The sequence below is a fragment of the Vombatus ursinus genome, unplaced genomic scaffold (assembly GCF_900497805.2).
Source record: "Vombatus ursinus unplaced genomic scaffold, bare-nosed wombat genome assembly UNPS02014872.1, whole genome shotgun sequence".
Lineage (NCBI taxonomy): Eukaryota > Metazoa > Chordata > Mammalia > Diprotodontia > Vombatidae > Vombatus > Vombatus ursinus.
This window is the reverse complement of record NW_020954650.1, coordinates 1,303,350-1,320,173: the sequence shown is the minus strand read 5'-3', so window position 1 is coordinate 1,320,173 and position 16,824 is coordinate 1,303,350.

The window sequence follows — 16,824 nt, the reverse complement described above, 5'->3', positions numbered from 1 at the left end:
TGTAAAATATTTAGGAGTCTACCTCCTGAAACAAACCCCGAAACTATATGAACACAATTATAAAACACTTTTCACACAAATCAAGTCAGATCTAAATAATTGGGAAAACATCAGCTACTCATGGGTAGGGTGAGCTAATATAAAAAAATGGCAGTTCTACCTAAGCTCATTTGCTTATTCAGTGCCATACCAATCAAACTACCAGAGTTAGAAAAAAATAAGAAGAAGATTCATTTGGAAGAACAAAAAGTCCAGAATATCAAGGGAACTGATGAAAAGAAATGAGGGGAAGGTAGGCTAGCCATTCCAGATCTTAAATTGCATTATAAAGCAGCAATCATCAAAACTGCTTGGTACTAAGAAATAGAGTGGAAATCAGTGGAATAGGTTAAGTATGCAAGACACAGTAGTCAATGACTATAGTAATCTATTATTTGATAAACCCAAAGACCCCAGCTTCTAAGATAAGAACGCACTCTTTGACCAAAAAAACTACTGGGAAAACTGGAAAAGAGTATGGCAGAAACTAGGAATTGATCAAAATTTCACACCATATACCAAAATAAAGTCAAAATCTATATTTAGATATAAAGGCTGATACTGTAAGCAAACTGGGAGAGCAAGGAATAGTTTACCTATCAGATTTATGGAGAACAGAAGAATTCATGACCAAACAGGAGATAGAGAACATTATGGAAAGCAAAATGGATAACTTTGATTACATTAATTTGAAAAGTTTTGTACAAAGCTAATGCGACTAAGATTAGAAGGAAGGTAGAAAATTGGGAAAGAATTTTTACCACCAGTTGCTCTGATAAGGACCTCATTTCTAAAATACATAGAGAATTAAGTCAAATTTATAAGAATACAAGTCATTTCCCAATTGATAAATGATCAGAGGATATGAACAGACAATTCTCAGATGATGAAATTAAAGCCATCTATAGTCATATGAAAAAATGTTCTAAATCACTATTGATTAGAGAAATGCAAAAAACAACTCTGAGGTACCACAACACACCTATAAGATTGGCCAAGATGACAAAACAGGAAAATGATAAATGTTGGAGAAGATGTGGGAAAATTGGAACACTAATGCATTGTTGGTAGAGTTGTGAAATGATCCAACCATTTTGGAGAGCGATATGACACTATGCCCAAAGGGCTATAAAAGTGTGCATACCCTTTGACCCAGCAATAGCACTTCTAGGGCTGTATCACAAAGAGATCATACAAATGGGAAAAAGACCCACATATACAAAAATATTTATAGCAGCTCCTTTTGTGGTGGCAAAGAATTGGAAATTGAGAGGATGCCCATCGATTGGGGAATGGCTGAACTATTGTGCTATAAGAACAGGCTGACTTCAGAAAAACCTGGAAAGACTTGTATGATCTGATGCTGAGTGAAGTGAACAGAAACAGGAGAATGTTGTACACAATACCAGCCATGTTGTGTGATGACTAATATTGATAAATATTAATATTTAATTACTAATTAAATGACTAATATTGATAAAATTAACCCTTCCTAGCAATACAAGGATCTAATATATCTCCAAAGGCCTCATGATGGAAAATACTAACCACATCCAAAGAAAGAACTATGGAGTTTGAATGCAGATGAAAGCATACTATTTGCTATTTTTTTTTCTTCTGTTGAGTTTTGTTTCCTCTTTCTGGTGGTTGCTGCTATTGGTTCTAATTCTTACTTACAATATCACTAATGTGAAAATATGTTTAATAGGATTGTATATGTATAGCCTATATCAGATTGTGCACTGTCTTGGGGAAGGTGGTGGAGAGGAAGGGGGTGAAAAATTTTAAACTCAAAAGAATATGGAAGTGATTGTTGATAAATCAAAATAAATTAATAAAATTTAAAAATTTTTAAAAATAAATTTAGAGCCAAAAGTGATCTCAGATTTTTTTTTTCACTACCTGCTCTCCCACCATCTTTCTCATAAACTTCCTTGCTGTCTTAGAGAAATTTCTACCCTTAGCCTTATGGTCTTGATTGGTGACTGTCTCTTTGTGACCACTATTTCAGAAAAGTCCAAGAACTGTTCGACCCTGTTCCCTCTTCTGATGACATCTCCTCCCTGACTATCACATTGCCGCACAGAGGTGCAATATCCTCCTCCTCCTGCTTCTCTAGTTCTGGAACCATGAACCATGATCAAATTAACTCAGCCATTTTTTCATGGATGAGGTCTCAATCTGCTCCCTTATGAACCAATTAACCATCCCTGTAATTTTCCATACCAAAGTGCTCATCCCTTGGCACTTCTCTCTTTTGTGTATTGTCTCCCCCATTAGCCTCAAACAATCAATCAACAACCTTTCAAGTACTGTGCTAAATGCTGGAGATAAGTACAAAGAGTGAAACAATTCCTACCTGAAAGGAGTCTATATTATGGGCAACACATATATATGTGTGTATATATGTGTGTGTGTGTGTGTGTGTGTGTGTGTGTGTGTGTACAAATATCCAATCCTATACACATTTATTAAACACCTAAGAACTGTGCTAAGTGCTGGGGACAAAATTAATCAAAAGATAGTACCTGCCCTTAAGGAGCTTATAATCTAAAGGGAGGAAAGGTTGCAGGAAAAGGTGTGGGGTATCTTCTTTGTGGAACTGAAACCAGGCAGAGCAGTAGATGCAAAGTCAAGTAAGCCAAGTCCAATTTGTGCCTTCTATAAAGGAAGGTATTGGAAGGAGTTTGGTACTCTTCCCTTAACCTTTCAATCAGAAGGGAAAGGAAGGTAAGGGAGGTGGTATCAATCAAGGCTTAAGTTAGCAACATGATGATGAATTTAGAAGTGGCAAGTCTATCCTGGAAGGAGCATCTTATTCCATGTAGTTAAAATCAGGCAGGGCAGCATGTACAAAATGGAGTGAATTTATACATAATAGTTAGGTACAAGGTAGTTTGAGAGGGAAGGCACTAGCAACTGAGAGGTTAGAAAAGTTTTCATGCATAAGAGCTATATGTAAGGAAAGAGGAGGACTGAATAAGATAGAGATAAGGAGAGAACACATTCCACACTTAGGGAATAGCCTATACAAAGGCACAGAAAAAGAAATGGAGTGTTTGAGTGTGATGAGCAGAGACACGGATATGACTATGTGAGGGGGAATACTGTCCAATGAGGCTGGAAATATCAGTTGGGCTCAGGTTTAATAGAAAGGCACTGAAGTTGACGTGGGATGGGAGAGAATAATAACATGGTCAGATCTGTACTTAAGGAAAATTATATTGACAGCAATGTATAGGATGGACAAGAGTAGTGAGAAACTTGAGACCAGGAGACCAATTTGAGGACTATTGCAATACTGTGGGTGAGAGATGATGAGGGCCTGAACTACGGCAGTAGCATTATGGAGAGAAGGGGTTGGATGCAGAAGATATAGTGATGGTAGAAATGGCAGGGTCTGGCAATTGATGGGACAGGTGGGGTGAGGGGAAGTAAGGAATTCAGGATGATGTTAAGGTCATGAACTTGGCAAATGAGAAGGATGATGGGACTTTGACAAAAGCGGTGAAGTCCAGAAGGCAGAGGGAAAGATAATGAATTCAGTTGTGGATGTCTTGGTTTTAAGATGTTGCCAGGAAATCCAGTTTGAAATGTCCAAAAGGAAATTGGTGGTTTTAGAGTGAAGGTCAGCATTGAGGAGAGAGTAAGAGGCAAAGTGTAAGTTTTGAGTGTAGACAGCTTTTTCAGGGAGTTTGGCTGAGCAAGTAATGAGAGGTAGAAGATTGAGAGAACCGTAAGATTTTATGAAGGAGTTTGTTTTTTTTTAAGATAGTAAGACTGGTGTGTTTGTAAGTGATAGGAAAGGTACTAGGTAATAGAAAAAATATATAAGATTCAAGAGCAAAAGGAAATGATTGTGGATTCAGTCTGCTAGTAGAGACAGAAGGAGGCAAAGTACACCTAAAGAGCATTTGGATCTGAAAAGAAAAAGAACCACCCCTTTGTCAGAGATGATGTCAAAGAGCAGAGAACTGGAGATGATGTAAGATGTTTTGAAATGAAGAGAACAGGAAAAACAGGAGATCCCATTTGTTGTCTCAGTTTTTTCAGCAAAGATGCAAAGTCTTCAGCTGAGGGGTGCTGTGGGGTGAAGAAAAATTTTGGAATTATTCTGTATTTTTTTTTGTGTCCCTACCTATAGTAGATACTCAATAAATGTTTAGGATTATACACTCACACAAACACATATACACATAAGGTATGACTATAAGGAAATGAGAGTGATTTTATTAATGTATTTGTGAATGACAATGTAATGGCTTTGTACTGTAGAATATAAGATTTTTAAGGCAGGGACCATTTCATTTTTTGATCTTTGTATCTTCTGTGTCAACAACAATGACTGGTACATAGTATGCATTTAATACACACTTATTAAATAAACATAAATTGAATAATTAAAATTAAGCATCTAAATGATGTCATTTATATAAAATTTCTTGGTACATGGAGCCCTTTTCTAACATCAGTGCTCTGGTGTAGGTTACATGAATATTGTTCCTCAAAACGGTCAATCATAGAGGCTATGTACTTATGCCAATGATATTTCTATTGATATTACTGCTAATATAAATTATGAATGAAGGATTTGAAAGAAATATGAATTGATATGTAGTGAAGAAAGCAGAACCCAGAAAACAATATAGAAAAATGACATCAATTTAAATGAAAATAACACTAAAGGGTACCTGAACTCTGAATAAAATCCTGATGGAAAGATGATTTATATGCTTTTGCTACACCCCACTAGAGAGGTAGGGGACTTTGAGTGCTGAATATTGTATATATTATAAGATGCATTTGCTGCATACAACCACTTTTACTTAACTATTTTGCTTAGTTACAAATGAAAGTTTGGGGTGGGGAGTCCATGACATTGAGCTATGATTGTCTTATAAAGAGCAGATACCAATCAACTGAGAAATGACTGAGCAAATTGTGATATACAAATATAATGGGATATGATTGTGCCATAAGAAATAATATGAATAAGTCAGAGACATTTAGGAAGGTTGTATGACCTGATACAAGGAAATTTACACAATGACTACAGTATTGTAAAAAGAAAGACATTTAAAAAACACCACAAGTCAGAGTAGTTCAGAAACTTTAACAAATTTTGACTTCAGTAAACTGACAAAGCAGCATTGTTCTCTTAGCAGAGATGTGGTAAACTATAGATACAGAATAAGGCATGTGTTGTAATTTGTGACTGAGGAGTTCAAGTGTTTTACAAGGCTTTGCTGTAACGGAGGTCTCCATAGGGAGGGGGAGGGGAATGTGTCTTTGTGAAGTGATGATGTTCTTAAAAATAAAAGATATCAATAAAATATTTAAAACAGAGTAAAAAGAAAAAATAATCAGGTCTTTGGATTCCTGTTTCGTAGACAAAAGTTCTGACTACTCACAAAGCTATATATCTGTTTAACAGCAAAAGTTTAACTGAAAAATCTAGGATATTTTGAAGTTTTAAAAATAATTCCAAGAATATTTCATGGTTCTTAGGCAAGATATATGTATTTCTAAGGGAAATTTTCTGTTTCATCACCACTTTTGGCATCTTCCTCAAAGTAGAAAATATTATTTTGAAAATTTTATTATTTATTTTTAACATTAGAAATTTTTGAATTCCAAAATCTCTCCTTCCCCCAATTCCTTCCTCAACCACTGAGAAGACAACCAAATGTGATATCAATTATACACGGGAAATCATGCAAAACATATTTTCATAGTAGCCATATTGCACAAAAAGGCAAGAAAAATAGAGAAAGTTTGAAAACTATACTTCAATTTGCACTCAGAGTTCATCAGCTCTCTCTCTGGAGGTGGATAGCAATTTTCATCACGAGTCCTTTTGAATTGTCTTTTATCATTGTATGAATCAGACTATCAAAGGCTTTCACATTACAATATTGCACTATTACAATAGTGCAAAATTATCCCCCAATTCTTTTCGTTTCACTTTGAATCATTTCATATAGATCTTTTTTAAGTTGTTGTTCCTGAAACCACCCCTCTCTTAATTTCATGTAACACACCAGTGTTCCATCACAGTGTATAGTACAACTTGTTCAGCTATTCCCCAATTGATGGGCATCTCTTTGATTTCCAATTCTTTGCCACCCCCCAAAAAAAAGCTGCTATAAATATTTTTGTACATATAGGTCCTTTCCCTTTTTCTTTGATCTCTTTGAGACACAGATCTAGTAGTGGTATTGCTGTGTCAAATGGTATACACAGTTTTATAGACCTTTGGGCATAGTCCCAAATTGTTCTCCAGAATGGTTGGACCAGTTCATAACTCCACCAACAGTTCATTAGTTTACCTATTTTCCAACATCACCTCCAGCATTTGTCATCTTTGATAGGATTGAAGTGATATGTCAGATTTATTTTAATTTGCACTTCTCTATTCAATAGTGATTTAGAGTATTTTATGACTACAAATAGATTTGATTTCTTCTTCTGGAAACTTCCTGTTCATATTCCTTGACCATCTATCAACTAGGGCTCTTATATTTTAATGAATATGACTTGGTTCCCTACATATTTAAGAAATGAGGCCTTTATCTGAGAAATTGCTGTAAAACGTTTGATATTACATCATTATCCATCATACCTATAATCAAAATGTAGTTTCCCTGATTATTTCTTTTAATTAGGTCTATTTTATAATTTTCCTTTGTCTGAAGTCATGATTGCTTACCCCTGCCTTTTTTTTTACTTCAGCTGAAACTAATAGATTCTGCTTCTGCCCCTTAGTTTAGTCAGTTTCATGCATTTCTCTCATAAACAACATATTGTTGCATTCTGGTTTCTAATTCATTCTGCTATCTGCTTCCACTTTATGGTTAAGCTCATCCCATGCATAGTTATGATTTCTATATATTTCCCTCCATCCTCCCTTCTCCTCTTCCTCTTCATCTTTCTTCTTTTCTGCTTTTGACTATTGTCTCCTTTAATCTGCCTTCACTTTTACTACACACTCCCGTTTTATTTTATCCCATCCCCCTTCTATTTCCCCGTTGGGTAAGACAGATTTCTATATACAATTGAATGTATGTGTGTGTATATTCTTCCCTCCTTGAAGCAATTCCAATAAGACTGAGGTTCAAGCATTGTTTACCACCCCCTCATTTTCCCTTCTAATATAAAAGCTCTCCCTTGCATGCCACTTTTTTATAAGATGATTTTCCCCATTCTTCTTTTCCATTCTCCCTTCTTTCAATGCATGTCTCTTTCTCATCCCCCATGTTTTTTGACACCATCCCAACATAATCCATTCACACCCATGTTCTCTATCAATGTAAAGTCCTTCTAACTTCCCTAATAATGATAAAGTTCTTAGGAGTTACATTTATTAATCTTCTTTTATAGGAATGCAAACAGTTTAACCTTATTGAGTCTTTTATTGTTTCTCTTTCATGTTTACCTTTTTATACTTCTCTTGAGTCATGTGTTTGAATGTCAAATTTTCTATTCAGCTCTGGTCTTTTCATCAGGAATATTTTAAAGTCCTTTATTTCATTAAATATCTGTTTTTCCCCTAAAGGACTATATTGAGTTTTGGTGGTAAGTTATTCTAGGTTGTGATCCTAGTTCCTTTGCCTTCTGGAATATCATGTTCCAAGCCCTCCATTCTAATAGTGAAACTTCTAAACTTTATGTGATCCTAACTATGGCTCTTTCTGGCTGGTTGCAGTATTGTCTCCTTGACCTTAAAGCTCTGGAATATTATTGGAATAATATTACAATAACATAATAATGTATTGGAATAATATAAAGCTCTACAATATTCTTGGAATTTTTTATTTTGAGATCTCTTTCAGGAGATGATTAGTGGATTCTTGCTATTTCATTTTACTGTCTGGTTCTAAAATATCAGAGCAGTTTTCCTTTATGACTTCTTGAAATGTAGTATCTAGGATTTTTTATCATGACTTTCAGGTAGGTCAATTGTTGTTAAATTCTCTATCCCTGTTCTATTTTCCAGATCAATTGTTTTTCTGATGAGATATTTCACATTTTCTTCTAATTTGTCATTCTTTTGATTTTGTTTTATTGTTCTTTGATGTCTCATGTAGCCATTAGCTTCGACTTGCCCAATTCCAATTTCTAAGGAATTATTTTATTTAGTGCACATATGTATCTCTATTTCCTTTTGGACAAAGTTTTAAGGAATTTTTTTCAGTGAATTTTTGTTCCTCTTTTACCATTTGGCCAATTTTTTAATGTGTTATTTTCTTCAGGGATGTTTGTACTTTTTATACTAAATTGTTATCTTTATAATTTTATAGTGTCACTTTCATTTTTCCCCAGTTTTTCCTCTACCACTCATCTCTTTAATTCTTCCAGGAATTGTTGTTGGGCTTGGTCCAATTAACATTTTTTTCTTTGAGGCTTTAGTTATAGTTGTTTTCACATTGTTGTCATCCTCTGAATTTGTGTCTTGGTCTTTCTTGCCACTGAAGTAGCTTTTTTCATAAAATTTTTGTTTGTTTTCATTTGTGTTCATTTTCCCAGACTATCTCTTGACTTTGAGCTTTATGTTAAAGTCAGGCTCTGCTCACCTGAGGCTGGGAATCCACTCTCCTAAGCTTTACTCTTTTTGTTCTGCTGTTTTCAGTGCTAGTTCTAGGGATCTGCTCATTTTCAGTACTTCCAAGGTAGTGTGATCAAGGGAGAGGTATGGTCCCTGCTCTGTTGTTCTATGCTCTGGTCTTAACCAGTAAGGGCCCTTGTTCCTCTGCAGTTTCAAGTGATAGTCCTCCTCTCAGCCCTGGGACTACGACTAGGTACCTAGTTTTCCTGTAGCCAAAAGCTTCAGTGCTCTTCACCTTCAAACTGTGATCTAGAACTGCATATGAGCACTAGAGTTAGCAAATAGTTCCAGACCCTACATCCAAAGTCAGTAAAAGGTCCCCTGTAATATCTTTCTAATAACTTGTCCAACCCCTACACTGTCTCTGGGCTGATGCTACCACTGTCACAGCTGCCTCAGTGTACTCAGGGTTAGTCCCCACTCTGGTGTCCCAGACCTCTCCTGCCAAGCTCCTAATTTGTCTTAGACTGGAAAAATGTCTCCCTCTGACCTTTTGTTGGATCTGCTGCTCCGGAATTTGATTTGACGTGTCATTTTAAAGTTGTTTAGAAGGGAAATGTTTGGAGAGTTCAAGTGGATTATGTTATGCAGAATATTTTCTCATGAATTTTTTCACTGCAGGTAACAACATTAGACCACACTCCCTCATGTTTTACTATAAGAGAAAAAAGTACTTTAAGAATAAGCAAACTGAAATAAAATGTGACTGACACTTTTAACATTTAAAATAAAGAGAGAGGCAGGTAGGGGATGGAGAATGAAAGATGATTACTTTTCAGCTATTGGTTAAATTAAGAACAGAGTCTACAATGTTTCCAGAATGAATTAAATGTAATTTCTTTTCATCAAATCTTTGGAGAAAGATTGTATGTTGATGAATGGAGATTATAAATTTTGTATTAAGTTTCTACCTTAAATCAAGCAAGTTTATTACAAATAGACTCTTTATAGGCAAAATACTGTTAAAGAAACAGTGGTTCAGAAATGGTGAAAGTAAAGACAGCAAAAATACAAAGAGACTAAAAATTTTGGAAAGCATGAAGTAAATAGCAATCACTGCTACAAAATTTGTAGAAAAGAGCTTACCACATTTAAACATAAAGAACTGTACCCCCCCACCCCAACTGATATAGTCATAGAAGGCCCAGAATGCAATCACCAGGTGTTAATAAAGTATCTAACTATAAAGATGTAGGTAGCTAGGTGGTTCAGTGGATAGAGTATCTGGCCTAGAGTCAGAAAGACTTATCTTCTTGAGTTCAAATCCAGCCTCAGAAACTTATTAGCTACGTGACCCTGGGCAAATCCTATTTGCCCTAGTCTTTCCTTCATCTGTAAAATGGGGTCATGACACAAAGGGGGTCATGAAGAGTTGGACACAACTGAAATAACTAAACAACTATTAAGATGTGTCTACCTCTGATTTTTTATGAACTGTGAACACTTCTCTGATTGACTTGATGATAATAACAGCAATTATTATTATTAATAATAGCACATACAAAGTGTTCTAAGGTTTCAAAGTCCTTTATGTATACAATGTCATTTGATCCTCCCAATAGACCTATAATGTAAGTGCTATTATTATCCCTATTTTCAGATAAGGAAACTGAGACTGAGAAACTGGGTGACTTACCTAGAATCACACAGCTAGTTGGTGCCTAAAGCAGTATGTAAACTCAAGTTTTCCTGACTCCAAGTCAATTGCATTATCCACTAAACAGCATAACTCAAGATAGATACATTAACTATGATTGAGCAAACAAATTAGCTATACTTCTGGGGAGATTTGAATAGCTAAACCATGAGGAGATCAAGGTGTTAAAGGTATGTAGATATTATAGAGGAAGACTTTCTACAGGAGGAAAGCAGGGAATTTCTGTCTTCCATCTTTCCCCCATTGTTCATGCAGTGAAATGAGAGAAAGTCCATCTAGTATTTTGAGAGTGAAAGATATATAGACCAGAAACTTTTTTTTAATAGAGGAGACACCTATGGATTAGGGTACAGTAAAGGAAGAAACATTGCTCACATCCTTGTAGCTTCGAGGAAGAACTCTCCTTCAAATTTCTACTAGATCAGTAGGAATTGCATTCAATAGGAATCAGAGGTGTACACTTCAGACAAAGATGGAGGAAAGGAGGAAGAAGCTTAAAGAAGCATCACTCATGATAATAGAAAAGATAATCAAATTATGAAGTTGTTTTCTCTACTGAGCAATTAATTCAGCTGAACAATTAATTCGGGAGAGATCCTGCCACCAAGGAGAGTTATAAAAGAACCCTACAAAGAGGAAGAACTACTGGGTCCTAGAGTTTTAGGGTTTGGGGTCTGCCTTTGCTACACATGCATTCTATATATATGCCTCACTATCATTTTACTCTAAGCAAAAAAGAGGTCTGTATATATTTGTATATCGACCTAGGTCTTTGATACTGGCAGTTGTGAGGGCTTATGGAAAATTATGTCAAAATTTGGTTGCCCAGAGAAGCTCATCAGTATTAAATGTCAGTTTCATGACAGAATGCTTGCCTGGGTTCTGGACAATGGCAATGCTCTTGTGGACTTTCCCAGTAGCCAATAGAGTGAAACAAGGCTGTGTGTTTGCTCCCATGCTTTTTAGCATGACATTTAGCATGACTATGTTGTCAAATGCCTTCAATGAGGACCAACACAGCATCAAGGTCAACTCCAATGGATAATTCTTCAACTTGAAAAGGCTACAAGCCAAGACCAAAGTAGAGGGAGTATTGGTGCATGATTTTCTGTCTACAGGTGATTGTGCACTCAATGCGACCTCTGAAGCTGTGAGGCAGCAAAGTATGGATTGATTCTCTGCTATTTGTGCTAATTTTGATGTAACAATTAACACCAAGAAAACAGAGATGCTCCACCAGTCAGCACTACACCATACATACATGGAACAATTAGTTGTGAATGCTGTGGTTAAGTTCACTTACCTTGGCAGTATACTTTCCTGGGATGTACACATTTATAATGAGGTTGACAAATTCACTGCCAGAGCTAGCTTGGTGTTTGGGAGGCTCTGAAGGAAAGTGCAGGAAAGAAGCGGTATTAGATTGCCTACCAAACTAAAGGTCTACCGAGCTGTTGGGCTGACCTCATTATTGTATGCCTATGAAACCTGGACAGTGTACCTGTACCATGCCAGGAAATTGAAACGCTTCCATTCATATTGTCTTAAGAAGATTCTGAAGATGATCTGTCAAGATAAGGTATCAGACACTAGTTTTTTGAACTAGGCTGCCAAGCATTCAAACTCTACTGCAGAGAGCACAATACTGATGGGCTGGTTATGTTTTTCAAATGTCAGACATTTGCCTAAAAGATTGTTTTATAGAGAGCTCATGGAAGGCAGACATTCATATGGTGGTCAGAAGAAGTGATACAAAGGCGGCAGCTAGGTGGCACAGTGGATATAGCACCGGCCCTGAAGTCAGGAGGACCTGAGTTCAAATCCAGCCTCAGACCAACCACTTGACACGTACTAGCTGTATGACCTTGGGCAAGTCACTTAACCCCAATTGCCTTACCAAAAAAAAAAGTGATTCAAAGATACTCTGAAGAACTATGGAATTGATTTCATGACATGGAAAATGTTAGCAAAGGACCATCAGCATGGTGTGCCCACATCATAGAAAGTGCTATACTCTGAGTGAAGCACACTTGCAGGAGCTCAAAAGAAAGGTGAGAAGAGAACATTTAGAAACATCTCCACTCCAAATATGCATATGGACCATTTGTGCCCAACCTACAGTAAAGCCTTCCAAGCTTCTATTGTTTTGATCAGCCACAGTCAGACACACTTATAACTTGACTATAACATAATGATGTCATTTTGGTCCTCTTTGAGAATGACGGACAACCATCTACTGACTGACCCACCAATTGACCATTATATCCTAATTCTAAGAATGATTCAGTAAAACATCTGCAAGCAAAGCTGCAAAGAAAAACACAGCTTAGGCACAGATACAACCAGAATTCATGGAAAAGATGAAGTAAGAGTATTTCCAGGAGCCAAGATGGTGGAATAAGCAGTAAATGACTGTAATTCTCTCATATTCACATCCAAACAACCATAAAATAGCACCCCAAAATAAATCCTGGAACAGCAGAACCAACAAAAAGACAGGGTGAAACAATCTTTTAACCCAAGAAACTTGGAAGATTGGCAAGAAAAATCTGTGTCACTTCAGTAAAAGGAGAGCACCTTCTAGGACTGAAAGCACCCCAGCAAATCAGCAACAAGCCCCACTTCAGCAAACCATTGAGAAATCCTGAGCCCCAGTGTGGAGGAGCAGGTAAACACTAAAATCAGTACCCCCCATAGGCCTTAGCACAGCCAGGGGAACCAGCCCACTCCAGCTCCAAGAACCACCATGTACTTTAGTATAACCAGGTAAATAGGCATCTTCTAGTTGCCAGACTCCAGGTGCTTCAGCACAGTCCAAGGAAAACAGGCATCCTCCAGCACCCAGACCTCCACGTGCTTCAGTGTAGCCCCAGGGGAACACAAAAACATCCCACCAAGCCTCAGCAGATGCAGACAATACCACTGGGACCCAAGCTCAACATCAGATAAGCTGTCAGACTCCTAGGGCCTCCAGAAGTACCAGCCAACCCCCATTCCACCTCCTCAGCACAGCACCAGACAAGATGGTCCCCTGTGAGTCTCAGGGCAACATCAGTGTAGCACCAAGTAAACATCCAGAGCCTGTAACTGGCACAAGAAGCCTGAGGCAGTGGTCATTCTATCCCAGGTGCAGAGCTCAAATTAAAAAAAAAAGGAAAAAGCCCCATTCCCCCCAAAAAAGATGAGCAAAAAACAACAACAAAAAAGAATCTGACCATAGACAGGGAAGGTGACAGGGAACAACAAGACATAAACTCAAAATAAGACAACAATGTCAAAACATCTGTGGGCAAAACCCCAAAGAAAAATGGGAAATAGTCTCAAGCCCAGAAAGAACTTGTGGAAGGACTCAAAAAGGAACTTTAGAATCACATAAGACAGATAGAAGAAAAAATGGGAAAAGAAATGAGAATGATGGAAGGGAATTATGAAAAAAGAATCAACAGCTTGGAAAACTGCTTGAAAAGTAAAATTAGCCAAATGGAAAAGGAAATACAAAAACCCACAGGAGAAAACAACTACTGAAAGAGTACATTTGGCCAAATGGAAAAGAAAGTGCTATAGCTAGTTGAAGAAAACAACACTTTAAAAGTTACAATAGGACAAGTGGAAGCTAATGACTCTATGAGAATCAATCAAAAAAAAATTAAAAGAATGAAAAAAAGGAAGAAAATGTAAAATACCTCATGGGAAAAACAACTGACCTGGAAAATAGATCCAGGAGAGAAATCACAATTGCCGGACTACCTGAAAGCCATATAATCAAAAGGAGGACCTGGACAGCATCTTTCAAGAAATTATCAAGGAGGCTCTGATTTTTATAATCTAGCCACTGCTGAGATTTTCACAACCTGGCCACTAACTCACAGGTGTTCAGATTCCATAAGAGTCTGGCCAATATGGTGGATCTTTAAGAAACCTTGTCTTTGACTGGAAAAAAAAAAAGAAATTATCAAGGAAAACTGCCCTTATGTCCTGGAAGCAGAGGGCAGAATAGGCATTGAAAGAATCCACCAATCACCTCAGGAAAGAGATCCCAAAATAAAAACTCCAAGGAACATCGTAGACAAATTTCAGAGCTATCAGGTCAAGGAAAAAAATACTACAAGTGACCAGAAAGAAACAATTCAAACATTGAGGAGTCACAATCAGGATCACCCAGGACTTGGCAGCTGCAACGTTAAGGATCAGAGTTCATGGAACATGATATTTTGGAAGACAAAGGAGTTAAGACGACAACCAAGAATTGCTTACCTGACGAAATTAAGCATAATACATCAAGGTAAAAAATAGTCATTCAATGAAATAGAAGGACTTCAAGATTCCATAAGGAGAAGACAAGAACTAAACCAAAAATTTGGCCCGCAGTATCACGACCCAAGAGAAATACGAACAGGCACAAAGGGAAAAGAAAGCATAAGGGATTCAATAGAGCTAAACTATTTACATCCCTCTTGAGAAGATGATACTTGTGATTCTTAAATACTGCATCACTAATTGTACAGCTACAAGGAATATACATAGATTATATGGATATAAGTTGAATTTGAGGGAATGATATAAAAAATTAGGGGATGAGAAAGAGGAATACAATGGGTGTAGAAGGAAGGGGGAAGCAGAATGGTGTAAATTATTTCACATGGAGAGGTGCAAAATTATTGGAGTTGTGAAGTGATCCAATCATTTCAAAGAACAATTTGGACTATGCCCAAAGGGCTATAGAACTGTGTATACCCTTTGATTCAGCAATACCACTTCTAGGTCTGTATCCCAAAGAGAGCATAAAAATAGGAAAAGGACTCACATGTATAACTCTTTTTGTGGTAGCAAAGAATTAGAAATTGAGGGAATGCCTATCAGTTGGGGAATGGCTGAACAAGTCATGATATATGAATGTAATGGAATACTATTGTTCTATAAGAAATGAGGAGCAGGTGGACTTCAGAAAAATCTGGAAAGACTTACACAAACTGATACTGAGTGAAGTGAGCAGAACCAGGAGAACATTGGACATAGTAACAGTAACATTGTGTGATGATCAACTCTGATAGACTTAGCTCTTCTCAGCAATGAGATGATCTAAGACAATTCCAAAAGACTAAAGATGGAAAATGCTATCGACATCCAGAGAAAGAACTATGGAGTCTGAATGCAGATTAATGGATACTATTTTCTCTCTTGGATTTTGTTGTTGTTGTTTTCTTTCTCTTGGTTTTTCCCTTTGTTTCTGATTCCTCTTTACATGTGGAAATATGTTAAATATTATTGTACATGCATGGTCTATATCAGATTGCATGCTGTCTTGGGGAAAGAGTGAAGGGAGGGAGAGGGAAAACATATAACTTAAAATCTTTTAAAAGTGAGTGTTGAAAAGTAAAACTAAATAAATATTTTTTAAATGAAGAGATGCAAAAGACCTATTACAGTGGAGGGAAAGATGAGAGGGTGGATGATGAGCATCATTTAAATCTTAATCTCATCAGTATTGGCTCAAAGAGGAAATAATATACAAATTTAGTTGAATATAGAAATCTATAATACCCAACAGGGAAGTAGGAGGGGAGCAGATCAAGTCAAGGTGGGGGGTAGGGTTAGTACTGACAGAAAGGAGTACCGATCATGGGAAGTGGTAGACAAAAGCAAAACATTAATGAGGAGGGAAAGGGTGAAAGGAGAGAGAGGACAAGAAGGAGGAAGAATAGGATGAAGGGAAATATATAGATAGTAATAAATTGTAATGCAATGTAAATGGGATGGGCTCTCCCATAAAATGGAAGCAGATAGCAGAGTGGATCAAAACCAAACTCCTACAATATATTGTTTACAAGAAACATACTTGAAGTAGAGAGACACACAGAGAAAAATTAAGGGGCTAGAGCAGAATCTAATATGTTTCAGCTGAAGTAAAAAAAAAAAAGCAGGGGTAGCAACCCTGATTTAAGTCAAAGTAAAAACAAAAATACACTTAATTAAAAGAGATAAAGAATTAAACTACATCTCACCAAAAGGTACCATAGACAACGAAGCAATATCAATACTAAATTATGTGCACCAAGTAGTATAGCATCCAAATTCTTAAATGAGAAGTTAAGTGAGTTACAGGAAGAATTAGTTAGCAAAACTATACTAGCGGTGGACTTCAACTGTCCCCTCTCAGAACTTGATAAATCCAACCAAAAAATAAACAAGAAAGAAACTAAGGAGGCAAATAAATTATTAGGATATGACAGACTGTTGGCATGATTTAGACATGAAGACAAAATCAAATTGGAAGAGCAAAGAGTAGTCTACCTGTCAGATATATGGGGAGGGGAAGAATTCATGATAAACAAGAGATAGCCAGCATTACAAAATATAAAATAGATAATTTTGATTATATTAAATTAAAAGGCTTTTATACAAACGAAAACAAGGAAACCAAGATAAGAAGGAAAGCAGAAAGCTGGGAAACAATCTTTCAGCAAATGTCTCTGATAAAGGCCTCATTGCTCAACTAAATAGAAAACTTAGTCAAATTTATAAG